The sequence below is a fragment of the Anolis sagrei genome, chromosome 3 (assembly GCF_037176765.1).
Source record: "Anolis sagrei isolate rAnoSag1 chromosome 3, rAnoSag1.mat, whole genome shotgun sequence".
In the NCBI taxonomy this organism is placed as follows: Eukaryota; Metazoa; Chordata; class Lepidosauria; order Squamata; family Dactyloidae; genus Anolis; species Anolis sagrei.
The window spans coordinates 117,286,304-117,302,832 of NC_090023.1; the positions used below are offsets into that span (position 1 = coordinate 117,286,304).

The 16,529-nt window shown below is 40.2% G+C and overlaps 1 pseudogene; it reads left to right on the forward strand.

The window, feature by feature from the left end:
* Positions 1-6,454: 6,454 nt before the first annotated feature.
* LOC132769967 (eukaryotic translation initiation factor 3 subunit G pseudogene) lies at positions 6,455-15,275 on the forward strand (annotated as a pseudogene).
* Positions 15,276-16,529: the final 1,254 nt, after the last annotated feature.

The window sequence follows — 16,529 nt, forward strand, 5'->3', positions numbered from 1 at the left end:
TTATCGAGACAGACTATTTTATTTTTTCTTAAAAAACCACAATGTCTGCCATTCTCCCATGCATAAAGATTGTGGGATAAGAGAAATGAGAGAGGGAAGCTTATGAGGAGCTTCCGTTAGTTAAGTAGAGATGCATCTCTCTCTGCTATAGGAATCAAATGTTTTTCAATGTGTGAATGCCAACCCTTCTCTCTGATGTATTTTCCTGACTCTTAGCATTGCCTTGGGACCTCATCAGACAGGCAGGGGAAAAGTGGGGGACAGTGGAGGGAACTGTCTTACTCTGTTCCCTTCTGTCCAAGCCCATCTGCTGCCATCTCACATCCTTTCCACCTTCAGGGCTATCTTTTCTCCTCTTTGTACCATTAGGAACTGAGTAACACCCAACTCCTCCAAAGGCATTCTGGGCTCCATTTCGCCACACTACTGAAACGGAGCCCACGGAGTCCCACCAGAAGTCGCCCCACATTCTGTGATGGGATCCACTAGATTCCATTTCAGTAGTATGGAGAAATGGGGAGAAGATGCAGAGAGGATTGATAAGGTCCTTGTTCCTTCCCCAAAATACTCTGTTGGCATGGAATTCTCCCTCCCAACTGGCTTGAGTAAACTGATAGATATTGACTGGTTCAATAGACCTACAATCAGAAGCTTTAGTATCCAGTTCAATGACTTTTTCTGATGACTTTCAGAACCCTTTAACCAAGCTTTGTTAAGGAATATGCATATGGGGCCACAGCATACCTTCCTATTCTTGACAGAGAGTTCAATGACTTTGATTGAACTATTGTGCTCAGCATGGTTAGTTTTGGGTGCCAGCTCCCAGAATCCTCTAACTTGCATAACTACCGGTTACCCTGACTGTGTGGCAATACAGTGCTCTCCTGATAATGGAGTATATTGAGCCAAGCAACTGTGGGAGGACTCCAGAGTGTTTCTTCAGCTGCCCGTCTCAATGCAACCCACAACTGTATTGTAGACATGATTTCCCAGTGCCCTGATGCGCAGCACCTCACAAACTCTTTGGTTAGGATGCTGCAGGACAGACAAGGCAGCTTGTTGCCATTTGCAATGTCAAAAGTAGCCATCATGCCATAGCTCCATTATCAAAGGTACATCTGACAATGCAAGATTTCAACCATGTTTGTAAAATCTCTGTCATTAAGATAAGTACTTTTATCTATGCACCTCTGAGCTGCTGTGTGTTTGTCTTTTTTTCATCACCTTCTTTTAGTTTTTTCCTCAGAGTATCATATTATCAAAAGTTGCCACAAAATAATCCTAGAACTACCACTGCTGTTGAGAACAGTTTGCTACTCTATTTTTGTTAGTTAGAAAAAGAGAGAGAGTTTATATAACAATTGACCACAAATATCTGTGCACTCCTATATTTCTAATGCTACCCATTACAATACCCTCCCCAAGTGGAATATATAATTCCAGAAAGTTCCTTGGGTCCAAACCACAGCATGTGTTCTAATTTATCCAACAACTGGAAACCATCATCAGGCAAATTGGCGCTCACACTTTTCCCTCCCTGCTTTTTCATGAGTTAGTGAGAGGTGGAAAGCGAAGCCAACAAAACAGCTTTGGCTTAATGCTCTGTGGTATTTCATTGAATCGAAGGACAATATTTTGCTTTAGAAAAATGGAAATGTGGTCTTGGAATTTACATACAGAAACTGAAGTGGGACTCAAATTACCATGCTATTTGCTGGGAACAAAATTCTGTACTCCCAATCTCTTTCCTAGACATATCTGATCTATACTGCATACTGCATACTGCATACTGTTCTTAATATGAAGAAAAGAGGGAGCGGGGGTGGGGAGAGAAACAAGCAATATCTCTCTAGATCAGGCATAGGCAAACTTTCTAACTTGGGGGCTGCATGGTGGGCCAGAGTGGATGGGTCGGGTGGGAGGGAGGGGGTTCTCCTCAAGCTCTCTCCCTGCATTTTCCTCTTTTTCTTCTTCTCGTTCGGAGGCAAAACGTGAAGGAAAGACGGGAAACGTTTGAATCCCTCATTATAAGATGGTGGAAGGGAGAGGAAAAGTGTATCCATTAGACCCCATATTGCCTACTCCTGATATAGAATCCTAGAATCCTAGACCTGGAAGAGACCCCCAAGGGCCATCCAGTCCAACCCCCTACCATGCAAGAAGGCACAATCAAAGCACTCCTAATAGATAATCTCTGAGGAAAAGCCTCCAGAGAAGGAGAGTCTAACACAGCCTATGCCACTCTCCAACTCTCAGGAAGTTCTTCCTAATCTTTTCAGTCGAATTTCTTTCCCTGGCATGTGAAACCATTGCTCCCTTGTGCCCTGATCTCTGGAGCAGCAGCACGTCAGTCCCCCCCCCCCCCCTCAATCAATGGGTCACCTGTTTAAATCTTGAAACATGGTTCTCATATTCCTTCTCTACCTTCTCTTCTCCAGGCCAAATATCACCCAGGAGGAAAGGAGGAAGCAAAAAGAGAAGGAAGGAAGGAAGGAAGGAAGGAAGGAAGGAAGGAAGAGAAAGATGGAAAGAAGGAAGGGTGGAAGGGAATGGAGGGGAAGGAAGAAAGAGAGAAGGAAAGACAAAAGGGAAGGAAGGAATGAAGGAGAAAGAGAGAGAGTGAAAGGCTAAAGGACAATTTGAAGTCAGACATTGTATCCACAAACCCTGTATCTAAATTCAGTCCCCACTTTCCTGACCAATTTATCTGGATTGTTATATTTTACTATGCTCTTATTTTAATTGCATTTTTGCTTTAATTTTGTGGGCCTTTTGACCCATATGTAAGCCGCGCCAAGTCCCTTCAGGGAGATGGTGGTGGGATATAAGAATAAAGTTATTATTAAAGTTATTAAAAGGGAAAAATTGCAGTCTTCCAAATGTAACTGTCTCCCAACTCCCATCAGTTTGAGTCACAATGTCTAATGATAAGGAATGCAGGAGTTGTTGTCAAGCAGCTGGAGGGCCACATAAAATGATATGGAGGGACGGATTCAGCCCGTAGACCTTGAGTTTGACAAATGTGGCCTAAATCCATAGCCAGTCCCACCGGTAGTTAGCCTGCTGGAGTATTTCAGTACATTTAAATGTTGGCTAAAACCTAGATGGATTGGTGCATTGACGATATATCAACAAACAAAGATTTTAGAAATTGGGTTATAGAGATCAAAATGTATGAGTGCCGCATTGCTACACAGTTAATAACAAGGTAGAAAGTTAAGGAGGAAGATTTCAAATCACCTTCACTGCTGGCAATATTTGGAAATTACTGTGGCAGTCTAATCATATGTCTATTTGTCCAGAGGCAAGTAACACATATTTTCAGTTCCTCTTTCTGTAGATGTGTATGTGTATCCTCCATGGAAGACTTTGTCAGCTTTTAGATATCTTGCTTTCTGAACATTTACAATGTATGCATTTCAGGGCAGAAATTATTGCTAAGGAAGAAAATATGGTTTCATTCACAAACATTCCAGCAGAAAGATACTTTAATCAGTCTGTATTTTGCATTATATTTTTGAGGAGAGTTTACCAAAGCCTCAGACATCCAAGAGAGCTTCAGGTATCTGAATTACCAAGCACCGAATGAACTGTTGCCCAACGCCAAATATTTTTCCATTGTGACAGATGCATATTCCAGATATCCGTTACTGGCGGTTTTTCATCTACCTCATCGGATACTTTGCTTCCTGCTCTGAATCCAGTATTAAGCACATGTGGTATCCCCTCTTTTATCAAATATGACAATCGGCCAGTGTTCAGGAATCTAGCTGTTCTTGGGTTCTCTCCCCCTCTAAAGTATTTTGGAACTTTTTGGCATTTCAGATATAAAGAGGATCATGTCTTCTTGGCCAGAAACCAATAGCAGGGTTAGGATACTTTATGCAAAATGATTTAAACTCAGGATTATAAACTGAATTCTATTAAAAGCTCTCTGTAAATGCTTTTTGAGATACTGCAGGCTTGTACCTTATCCTGGAAAAAGAAAACATCTGGAGGATATAATGTTTTCAACAGGAAAGAAAGAGGAATTTTATGGCTACGTGGAACATCTTTCAGTTAGGAATCACTGACACAATTTAAGTGCAATTTCTTTTTATTTAAGAAATCTAAGAAAATTTCAGGTGCTCAGTATGTGATTGACAGAGACACTGGTCTCCTGAATTCAGGTAATTGCAGCAGGGGTGGGCAATTGGGGCCTATGTAATTACTGTAGTAGGATTTATTTTAAAAATGTGAGTGGATTGACATTATGTGAATTATGCGTGAATTCCATTTAAATCAGTGAGGCTAAGGTACAAAAATGTCCTTGTCAAATTCTTTCCCAATGATATGAACTCAAACTTTGCAGTTTGCTTTGTACCCATATGTACTTGTGAGTCATATGAATGTTAAGCTGTCAGTTGCCTGTCCTCAGTTGCTTACAGTGGGCTTTTTCTAGATCTATTGTGTGTCCATATGTATATACATGTATTTTGTTTTATTGTATTATTTTATTGTGACATTCATGTATCTGTTTTCAGCTGGTTTCCCTACATTCGGCTTTGTAAAACCCCATAACAGATCTCCATCCTTGCAAACAACATGTAGAGAAGCAGCAAACCCAAAATAGTTTCTAAAGTATGTGGGTTCGACACTGGCAATCTTATCACATGGGCCACCAGAATTGTTATGTATTGTGGAGAATTCAGCGGTGTCTATTGGGGTAGTGGTGAGGAACATGTTACCCCATGTCCTGCATCCCCCAACTCACCCATTGCCCCATCTAATGGGGGAAGCATTGACTGTTTGGCTTCCACCGTTGATCTCAGTTGAATATAGGAAGATTCCATTCTTGCTGCTGTGGCAGCATGTGCTGGTTTGTCTTCCCTTTCACCACAGAGCCCTGCGCATTGTGGAATGGGAGGCAGGCTCCATGGCAAAAGAGAAGGCAAACCAGTACATGGCACCAAATTTACCCCCTTTGATGCGATCGTGGCAGATACATCATCATAGATTTAGCATATCTGCATGCACAAAACAATTAAAAAAACACAATACAGTTAATAATAATAATAATAATAATAATAATAATAATAATACCACCAGCCAAAGCAGTTCACAATGTGACTATCATTAAGGCAACAACAAAGTATGCCATGAAATGTTATCTATCTATCTATCTATCTATCTATCTATCTATCTAATCTAAACAATAATATTTCAAGGACAGGGGCATATATAAGACCTTTACTAGTTTTAATGGTTTTAACCAATGGGATGGAAGATTTCAGTTGAACTTCCTGAGAGTAAGTGTAGGTTAGCACAGAACCAATTACTCAGAGAGGTGGTAGGGTCTCCTTCACTGGACATCTTCCCCAAAAGGTTGACCAGCTACTCACTGGGGATACTGTTACTGAAGTTCCTACACTGAGCAAAGGATTGGACTTTTTGAAGGAGTAATTCTAGATCTATATGATTTGGTTTCCAGGACTCTCTACATGTCTAGATTTTCCTGTCTTAGTTGTCCACACAAATGTATTGATGAGGGAAGGAGATCTGAGAGATGTTGTGTGGAGTTTCTTCAAACTTTATGATTCTATGAAATGCAAAGTTGTCTATGAATTAGGACAATCTTCTTCAGGAAGATCAACAACTTAGGAGTCTTGGTGGTTCTACATGATGAGATTGTAATGGATCTATTATGTTAGCAATTATGTGGATTATGTTATGTCTTGTTTATTTACATTGATTTATAATTTATTGAGTTGTCTGTGATTGTTTATTGAATTCTTTATATATTACTGTTAGCATTGAATGTTTGCCATTGTGTATTTTGCTGTAAGCCACCCTGAGTCCCTTCGGGGAGATAGGGTAGGCTATAAATAAAGCTTAATTCATTCATTCATTACCCAGTGCTGATCCCATACTTTAAAGTACAGGCTGCCCCAACAAAAATTATTGAATCATTGTGGATGATACAACCTCTTTTCCCATCATTTGCCCCTCACTTATGTAATGTGTGAACGAACTGCTGTCTGATCCCAGCAACGTAATTTCAAGGATCCATGGATGTTCACCAAAGGAGAATAAAAGAATAATAGTATTTTTTTAAAGAAAAGAATCTAGTATTGATGAGTACACTTTTAGCTTGGTTGGGAGCAAGGACAGGGAAGAGAAAGAGGAAAACCAGCCTGGAATTCAAGCTGAACACATGTGTCTGGATTCCTTTATGGTCTCCTAACACATAGTTGATTGTAAAACCCTCCACTGACAATGAAATTAGTGTCATGGGTTTTTTTCTTTTAAAAAAAGAAAAGAAATAACAGCTTCGGCCTCTGGGTGCACCTGTTTATGGCTTCTTGGCAGACTTGGTCAGGAGGTTATGCGTATGTATGAATGACTCGGTCTGCCTCTGCAGCTGTTCAGCAACCATTAAAATACTACATTTATTTAGCTTTTCCAAACTCCACAGTTTAGGCTAATAAAAAAGGAGAGAGGGTCTAATGCTATGTCTGGACTGTGACAATAGTTCAGGCTACTGATGCAGCATGTGGATTTTTAATGTCAGTGTTAAGACTTATAGGAAGGGCCTCTTATCAAGCCAACAATTCAGAGTTGCCAAGGGAGCGAGCGAGATCATTTCTGAGTCAGAATTTATGAGCTGGGGGGAAATGTTCTAAATGTACTTATTTATTTACTTTATTTGTATGCCGTTTTTCTCACCCTGCGGAGGACTGGGGTGGGGGTGGGGGGTGGGGTGGGGACTCAAAGCGGTTTCCAACATGTATACCACAAAATTCAATGCCCCACATACATAAAAACCTAACATAAAACAATGATAATATACAGCTATCAATTAAATCATAAAAATGCATTGACATTTAAACATTAAAATATGGAGTTAAAACATATTAATATAAACATTAAAATCACACAATCCAGCAATCCTAGTCCAGGGTTGTTCTAAATATCAATATGTATTGCATTTGATCCTGATCATTATTGTTTACTGTTCAAAGGCTTGGTCCCATAGCCAGGTTTTTAATTTTTTGAAGGCCAGGAGAGAGGCTGATGGTCCAATTTCGTTGCAGAGGGAGTGCCATAGCCAAGGAGCCACCACTGAGAAGGCCCTGTTTCCCATTCCCACAAATTGCACTTTCGAGGAAGGTGGAACTGAGATCAGGGCTTGCCCAGATGATTTTAATCTCTGAGATCGTTCATAGAGGGAGATACGTTTGGACAGGTAAGCTCTCTGAATGTACTCATGAAAAATGTTTTGATTGAAAAAAAAAAAAAACATAACCCTTTCTCCTTTTGAAGTCAAATGTGACTGTCCCGGATTCTCTTTGCATCTGTTCAAGGAGTTATTCATTGGGATATACTAAGATACTTAGAACAGGGTCCTTTGAATAAATGTTGTTTATTACTAAGATTTCATTTTTTTAGTGGATCTATTTTAAGTATGGTTATGTGATCCTAACTGGCAAAGATGACCAAGGCTAGCTGAGTTTGTGCCAAATCACAACCCAGCCCATCTAAGAGTATAGGAAATTACAGTAGACTGCCATGATTTCCCCCTAAATTTGCAATGGTATAGTGGTTGTGTCTTTGATCTGAAGGAGGTTTGGATTTGGTAGAGCTCGGATCACATTCATTCCATCCTTTTCTTATCTATTTTTGGTGTCTGCCAGTGAATTTTGGCCAAATTGTTTTAAAATAGCAAATTCTTACTGAATTACCAATCAGCAGATTTCTGAGACAGGCAGTTGATGAGGGGGTCTCCTGGTGAAAGAGACTTGCATCTAATTTTACACCATTATGAATTAGTTTTGCTCTGTAAATTAGGATCCTACCCATTGGATGTGTGTCACTGAGCAACATCCAACTGTTAGTCACAACTAGTGGGAATCTACTGAATCAATGGGAAACTAGTAAAGTAACATTGTGTAGATTCCATTAAATGATAGGATTTCGTCTAGTTGGGATAAACAACTGGTTCCCAATTGGGAATGAAGTCAAAATGTAGCTTTCTAAATTTAGTTTTCTTTGTCCATGGCAGAGTAGGGAGGAGACTTTATGTTAAGAGAAGGGTGTTGCTGTAATTAATTTTAGCTCTTTGCCTTTGGAGAATTATAAATCTTTTTTTATTTGGGGTGGAGGGTGCCATGTTCTACAACACGAAGACCCCTAGAAATAAAGGCTCAGAGAATAAAAATGGATTAATGATGAATATGATGATTATGTCCCATTCATATATATAGTATTTTAATGCTGGCTCTGTTAGTGTACTATTATGTTTGAGCTATCATCTGTAGAAAAAAAAATACCATGTGTTTAATGTGGTGGAGGCTCCTTCTTTGGAGGCTTTTAAACAGAGGCTGGATGGCCATCTGTCGGGGGTGCTTTGAATGTAATTTTCCTGTTTCTTGGCAGGGGGTTGGACTGGATGGCCCATGAGGTCTCTTCCAACTCTATGATTCTGTGATTAAAGGGTTTTTAAAGTGAAAAATCTAATTTTAACAACTGACAGTATTCTCCCAAAGTGAATGCATGGAAACTTTATGGAATATCAGACAGTTTGGCTCTTAAAGCAGACAGTGGACAGCAAGGAGAATGGTGATATAATACATATACTAGTCTAATAAATAGCTCTTGTACATTTTCCAACCAAACAAATCCTTCTTTGCAATTTCCCTTTTTCACAGTGCATCTGCATAAGACTCATGAAGAATATGAAGGGGAATACAATAGAGGAGCATATGCTACTGTGAAACACAGATCTGCTTAGATACTTCTGTTAGGAAAACAAGCATATAAGAAACAGATAGTGATGGGTACTCCCTTGAACCAATCGAAAAGATCTGATAAAACTATAAATCACAGGATTCCATCAGTTGGAAACATAACAGTTCAAATGTAGTATCAGAATACTATAATTGTGTAGCGTACATAGATACACATTAAGAGACCCATCAAAATGCATGCATATTTAGTACAAACGTGCCACTGCAACATAACATAGCTTCGCTTGGCTATATTGTTGCATGGAGAGTGGAGGCCAAATTTATTCTTTGGATGCAAGCAATGGACTCTCATTGAAGGAAATCAAAGCCACATGGGAGAAGCTAGTATGTTTTTGATTAAAATGGACTTATAAGTGTGATCTTTGGTTGCTGAAGTTTTATTGGTCAAACTGTAGAAATGATCTAGAGATGAAATGTACATTCTTAACATATGTTACATACATGAGAAACTGTGTATCACCTGTCTCTATTCAATGACTTTTTTGTGTTTTGATATAAGGCTCTGAAACAGCTGAAAAAATTGTGCCAGGAAAAAGTGATCCCAATGCTCATTGGCCTGCTTCTTTTATAGAGTTAGCTCTCTTAGGAGCTGCTTATTGTCCTTAGAATTTGAATTCAAGAGTCTTACCATAACTGGCTGCCTAGCTCTTAGGTGGTCTGCTTTTCTAATAAATTATCTTCTGACAGTACTATATTCATAATTAAATCAATCACTTCTGGAAGGGACAACATTGGGCTTAATGCAAAGGACAAGAGAACTTTGCAAAGAAAATTCTTAGTTCACTCCTCTCTTCAGTTTCAGTACTCTTTAGCATGTAGTAAGGTAGCCACATTGTTCCTTTGCAAAATCAAAGGAAGATGTCTTCCTTTAAGGTGTCTTCTGGCACCTTAAGGACTAACACAGGCATGGGCAAACTAAGGCCTAGGAGCAAAATGCAGCTCCTGGTGCTTATATCAGGCCCTCCTCATTTTCCCTGTCCTCTTGGCAGAAGGACATGGTGACCCACTGTTTCCTTATGCCAAAAGGGTGGTGGAGGAAGGTACATAGGAGCTGAGAGCCCTCTGGATGTCACCCTGAAGATCGGGGGAGAAATATTGGGGCAGTCGCTGCATGTCCTGCCTTCTTCCCGGAATAAGGATGGGGCGAACAGTCCCATCCTTAGGCTGGGAGGACAATCTGAGGATGACCTGGACCCTCCCCTGCCCTCTCCTGGCCCTGCCCTCTCCCAAACCCTCCCCCTCCTGGGACTGCTCCACCTAGGATATGCCTGACCCCCCTCTCTCAAGGCCAATCCCCCTCCTTTCAACCAGGCCTGCAATGCGGCCCCAAGGCAAAAAAGTTTACCAATGCTTGTCTAACACATTTTATTTGATACAAGCAGTCATGGATTTGAACCAACGTCTTCAGATGCCAGTCTTCAGTAATTTCCGGTGGTGATGAATCACAATATTCTTGGCACACACAGCTTTGCATGTATTGTATGGCAGTGTAGATGGGGCCTTCGTAAGGTGAGAAATAAAAAGCTACAATTCTCCCACCCACCAGAAATAATTTTTCCTTCCAGTCATTCTCAAATTTAAGGACTAAGAACCCCCTCAAATTGGTAAGAAAGTAACTTTGGTGTAGGATTGTGACCATGAAAATGGCAGAAAACCAAAAGGCAGAACAACCTCCATTTTTTATTTCCACTTGCAGCCTTCAGGGCTGCTTTTTAGTTTAAAACAACAATACCAAACTGATGGAGAGACTATTCTAACATCCCTTGTGTAATACATAGTTGGATGCACAGTTGCATGGGAAAATGAGTTTTTATTAATGAACACAACATACCTTCTTTGATCGGAATGCATTTGGAGTGCTGAAAAGATTCAAAAAGCATTGCTTCCTGCACCAGCAGTAAGCCTTTATACTTCTCAGTAGTTCACCTCTACCCAGCTGCTATTTCTCATTAACAAGTATTTGGCTATCCCAGCAAACTTGGGAGTGTTGACACTTGAAAGGCAGGCGTTGGCAGACCCTCAAGTGTAGCGGCATGGAGGTGGGCACTGTGGATGGAGGAATGTGTGTTGCAAGGAACTCTTGAAAATATCTTATCTCCACTGAACCCCATATTATATCCTGCTTTATTTGTCCCATATAATTCAGTGAAAAAGATTATGAAAATTAGTCTTCCACACCCACAGAATTCCATCATTTTGCAGATGCTCTCCTTGTTTTCTTTTTGGTAGAAAAATATAAATCTATCTATCTACCAACCTGTCTGTCTGTCTGTCTGTCTGTCTATCTATCTATCTATCTATCTATCTATCTATCTATCTATCTATCTATGCAATGGAATTTGAAGAGAAACAAATGAAGGGCAAAAGGGAGAAGTGTGCCAAGAGGAAGGTGCATCAAGCTAACTCTGACCGGGACTGCCTTCCACCTGGAAACTGATGTCCTCACTGTGGAAGAACATGCGGGTCAAGAAAAGGGCTCCACGGTCACCTATGTATCCACTGCCAAGACACTACATTTGGAATGCTATCATACTCGGACAATGAGGAATTGCCTAAGTAAATAATGTAAGATAGATCTATCTATCTATCTATCTATCTATCTATCTATCTGTCTATCTATCTCCACCCATCATATTCTGGCATTCCATAGTCTTTCACTTTGAGGACATAGAGTTTTGCTTGATGCATTTCTTCCTTTTGCCTTGTATTAATGCCTCTTCAAAATCCATAGCACTTTTGGTAACAGCTGACTTCCAGTTAAGAATGGTTGAATGCTTGGGTTTCCCAATTCTTCATCCATCTATTTAGTTATATCCAAGTTGATGATCAATCAGGTGAATGATCGATCATCTTCCCACTGTACATTTCTCATTATTTTCATTGCACATTCTAAAGTTACATGGAGGACCTTATGGAGAAGTGAGTCTCCATGGAGGCTCTCAATATGATTTAAAATATTGATAATATCAATAATCTAACTTGTAGTGAGAGTTTCTAACTACAGAGAAGACTCCACTCTTCAGATAGTCGTTCTCACATTACACTGTTATGGAGGAGTGGGAGTTAGCAGTCCCACCCATGTCACATGTTTATTATTCACACTTACAGGATACCTAAAAAGGGAAGTTGTTTGCCTGACAACTTATCCATTTCAGGGATGCACTGAAATTCTCATACTCCCTTACATTGGCTATACTGGATACAGATGATGCCACAAACATGATCTATCTGGGTTGTCTCAGTGGGCAAGAGGTGCTTGTAGATGGGACCTTGTGGATATTAATTCCATAAGATCAGTAGCACTCATCTGAACTACAACACTAGCAATCTCTAGCAGGGAATTCTAAGTACCCACCAAATTATAAATACTTAAAATGGCAACAATGTAATACAACTGTGCAGTATGGAGGCATCATTAGATGGATACATGTTTGCCACATTTGCACTTTTCATTTTTAGATATTCACTTAAAACATGTATATGAACAGATATGTTCATTTGCATGTAATTTATATTTTAAAAACATACATTAACATGTTGTGAGGCTTGAAATTTGATATGGGAACTTTCTACATAGGCCTTCTCAGGTGGTGGCATTTAGAAAGTACATTTTTAGAATTCATCCTTTTCCTTCCTCGGAGCTTTCTTGACATAATACTACAGTGTGAAAATCAGGAGATATTTGGATATTTCTGGTCTTTACCTTACACCTACAGGTGTAAGTTGTACTACTGTTATAATTCACTAATGATGGGAAATACATTAACATCTAACACAGGCAGTTTTGACTAAGTCTCTTGTGTAGTCTTTGTGCTTCCTGTCATGTAGAACCACAAACCAGAAATATCCCACCACCTGAAGTTTCCTTTCCTCAGACTAAGCTCAGTTGGATTACGCATGATTTTGGCCACAGCAGTTACATCTGCTTCTAACTTTCTTAGATGTGGTTTATGTAAGTTAAAAATTCAGGAGATGGCATTCTTTACTTTGTCAATATTGAACTCAGTGCCCCAACTTCCTTTACACAACTCCTTCAGCTCGCCAATGTCTTCTCTCTCATCTTCCAACCTCAAAGGCTTATTTCAGATGCTATGAAACTTTATTTGGACTAAGTAACCAACGGCGGGTTGTTCTGGGGCCAGCTGTGATTTAAGAGTCTAGTTGTCCATGACTATGGTCTAGTGTAAGGGAAGCGCCAAAGAGGAATTTAATACAAAAACAGTCCATAAAATTATGCAGATTTCTGTATGTATTAATTATTTTAAGATACACGGCTTACAACCAATACACCAAACTTGAAAGGAAAACTGTTGTTATTATTTGCCATCTCAAGTTGAGCCTGTTAGAGACCTTCAAGCCAAACAATTATCAGCATTTTTACTCACATCTTGCAAGCTAACACTGTGGCTTCCTTCATTGGGTGTATTTCTTCTTTTCCTACTATTACCTGTCTGTTCAAACATCATTGTCTTTTCTAGTGAATCATTTCTTCTTATAATATCATCAAAATATAACAGTCTCAGCACAGTCATCTTGGCTTCTAAGGAGAGTTCAGACTTGATTAACTCTTGAACCCATTCATTTGTGTTTTTAACAGTGAATTGTATTTGTGGAACTCTCATCCAATGCCATATTTCAAGTTAGTTGACTCTTCATCTGTTTATATGTGTATGTGGACATTTATTTCACATTTTTCTGCCCCACAGTTGGCCCAAAATGTACGTTATCACTGCTGTACTTCTGGACTATTTAGGGAATTATTCTGTTTCAGGCCATAGCTAAAGCCCGGCATGCTACGGACTACATGTCCTAAAAGAGACTTGCTCTTTTTGTTTCTTCTGTTGACAAAAGTTCACCCTCTTGGTCATTCACAGGTGGCTCTCTAACTGCAGGGAAGCAATAAGTCTTCATTCTCATACATTTTCAGAGGAAAGACTTGACCCAAAAACTCATTGCAAATAGGATGATGGTAATAATCTAGATCAGTGATTCTCAAACTGTGATCTGCAGAGCTCTTAGGGCTTCACAAAGCATAGTCAGGGGCTCCACGGGGGCCTTTGGGCCCACCTTTACCTCTGCATTGGAAGTAGGCAGCCTGTGGAGCCCACTGCTCCCTATGAGGCCTACAGGGCTCTCTGCCACTGGCACCATGGCCTGCTTTGAATGTGCTTTTACTGCAAGTCAGAAGCAGGTTGGACTGGATGGCCCCTGGGTCACTATTATTATTATTATTATTATTATTATTTCAAATGATGGATAGCCATCTGTTGGGGGTGCTTTGACTGTGCTTTTCCTGCATTACAGAAGGAAGTTAGACTGGGTGGTCCCTGGGGTCTTCTTTTGAAATATTGTTAAGTTTATGTTGGTTAAAATTGTTCTTCATTTTAAGTATTGTTTGTTCTTTCTTTTTTTATGATAAACAAGGTATGTTTAGTGTGCATAGGAATTTCTTCAGTTTTTTTAAGTTTGTCCACACAAACATTCGCCATCCATCTTCCACTGGCCCAACTCATCTGTAAAATTTTAAAATAAAATGTGATCCCTGTGCCCAAAAATGTATTGGGGTTCCATGAGAAACCTTTTTTCTTCAAAAAGTGCTCTGTGGCTTTAAAAGTATAAGAAGCCCTGATCTAGATGCTCCATGACAGCCAAGGTTCTCTGTTCTGTGTTGCACTGAGGCTTGCTTCCTGCCTCTTTGGAAGCCTACAGTTTCCCCTCAGCTCACATTTCTTTCTGCTGCTTCTTCTTTTTCCTCCAGGGCTGGCCATGCCAACAGGCAATTACAACTCCAAGTCCAATTAGGGAGACCAGATGGAAGAGGAAGGAGATGATGATAAATGCATCACCCGTGATCTGCTCAAGGATATACCCCAAAAACCATGAGTGATTATGTCTTCATGACTTTTATCACCAGCGAGGAGGACTTGAACTGCCAAGAGGAGGATTACCACATGAACAAGTTGAAGGGCAGAAGAGTGTGTCCTGCAGCATCTGCAAGAGTGACCACTGTCCCACTCACTGCCCATACAAGGACACCCTGGGTCCTATGCTGAAGGAGCTGGCTGAGCAGTTGGGTCTCCTCACAGGTGAGAAGGAGAAACTGCCATGAGAACCAGAACCTGTTCAAGCTCAGAAGAACAGAACTGGGAAGTATGTACCACCCAGCCTGAGGGATGTAGCTAGCCATGGAAGAGAGTTCATGCAGCTGAATCAAAGAGCAGATGACAATGGCACCATTCATGTCACCAACCTATCAGAGGACACCCAAGAGACTGAACTGAAGAAACTCTTCTCTCCTTTTGGGTCCATATATTGCATCTACTTGGCAAATGACAATACAATTGGCCAATTGAAGGATTTTGCCTTTATCAGTTTCCACCACCGGGAAGGTGCTGCCATGCCCATTGTAGGTGTTAGGGCTGGGCGGTTTCGTTTCGTTAATTCGTAATTCGTTAATAATTCGTTAATTTTTTCAATTACAAAACGATAACGAACCATTCTGGAGCAATTATTTAAAAAAACGAATTTTCAAAAACGTTTTGTAAATGCTTCGTATTTCGATATTGTATTCGTTTCGTTGTTGTTTTGAGGTCGTTTCGTTATTATTTCCGCATGTCTGGACCAGTTTTATGGTTTAATTAGTGAAAAAAAATTATAATATCACACCAACAGTCAACAACAGAGGGAGAGGGAAGCTTCAGAAGGTTTTGGAGGTTTTTTAGTGTATTTCGCGGTCGCGTCCGCCATTAACGAATCGATTCGTTATTGTTTCGGAAATCGATTCGTTAATTTTTTACCATTTATGAAATTTTGTAAATATCGAACTTTTTAAAAGGAAAATTTTGTAATTATTTTAAATATCGAAACAAAAAAAACCCCCAAATACAAATCGATTTTAGAAACAAATTTTTCCGTTGTTACCCAGGCCTAGTAGGTGTGTTTGATTTTGGCTATGATCACTTGATTCTGAATGTTGAATGAGCCAAACATTCCACCAGCTGAGGCTGGCAACTCTACATTTGTCTTTGGAAATTTTCCGATTCTGTTCTTTACTGGGTAATTATCCGAGGGTCCATCTAGGCAGGCCCAAAACACAGGGCCTGTCCCAGGTTTACCAAAGAAGTCTAAATGATGCCTCAGTTAAACCCAAATTAACCTGGAATAAACTGGGATTTCCCAGTTTACTACAGATTAATAAAACACCAGGAAAGACACATACCTTAATGTAAGGTCTGTATCTTTCAAGTTGTGGACTCTGTGGCAATTGACTCCCAGAATGGGATGGAGATCCCTCCTCCCCGCTCCTAACCCCCGGCACATTTATTTATTTACAGCATTTATATACCGCTTTTCTCACCCCTAGGGGGACTCAAAGCATCAGTTTGATGTGCCAAGAGCTTTCCATAGAGGGCCTGAGCATGCAGCCAGGCCCCCCACATACATTTTGTGGGGAAAGGGAGAACATGGAGCCCCCCCCAACCCGGAAAGCCTGGGATTTGGGGTGGGTGTCAAGATTAAATCCTAGGAGGAACTGGCATATAATATCCCAGTTCCTCCTGGGATTTAGTAATGTTTGTAAGGGTCCTGAGGTGACTAGTTTCTTAGAAGATCTTGCTGAACACATTTCCACCCTTCCGTTGGCCTTATTTCCAATCTCTTCATATTGAGACAAATATGACAATTTGGTTTCTACACACCCACCCACACACACACAAACCTTTTTCTAATTGCATAGATGTTGGG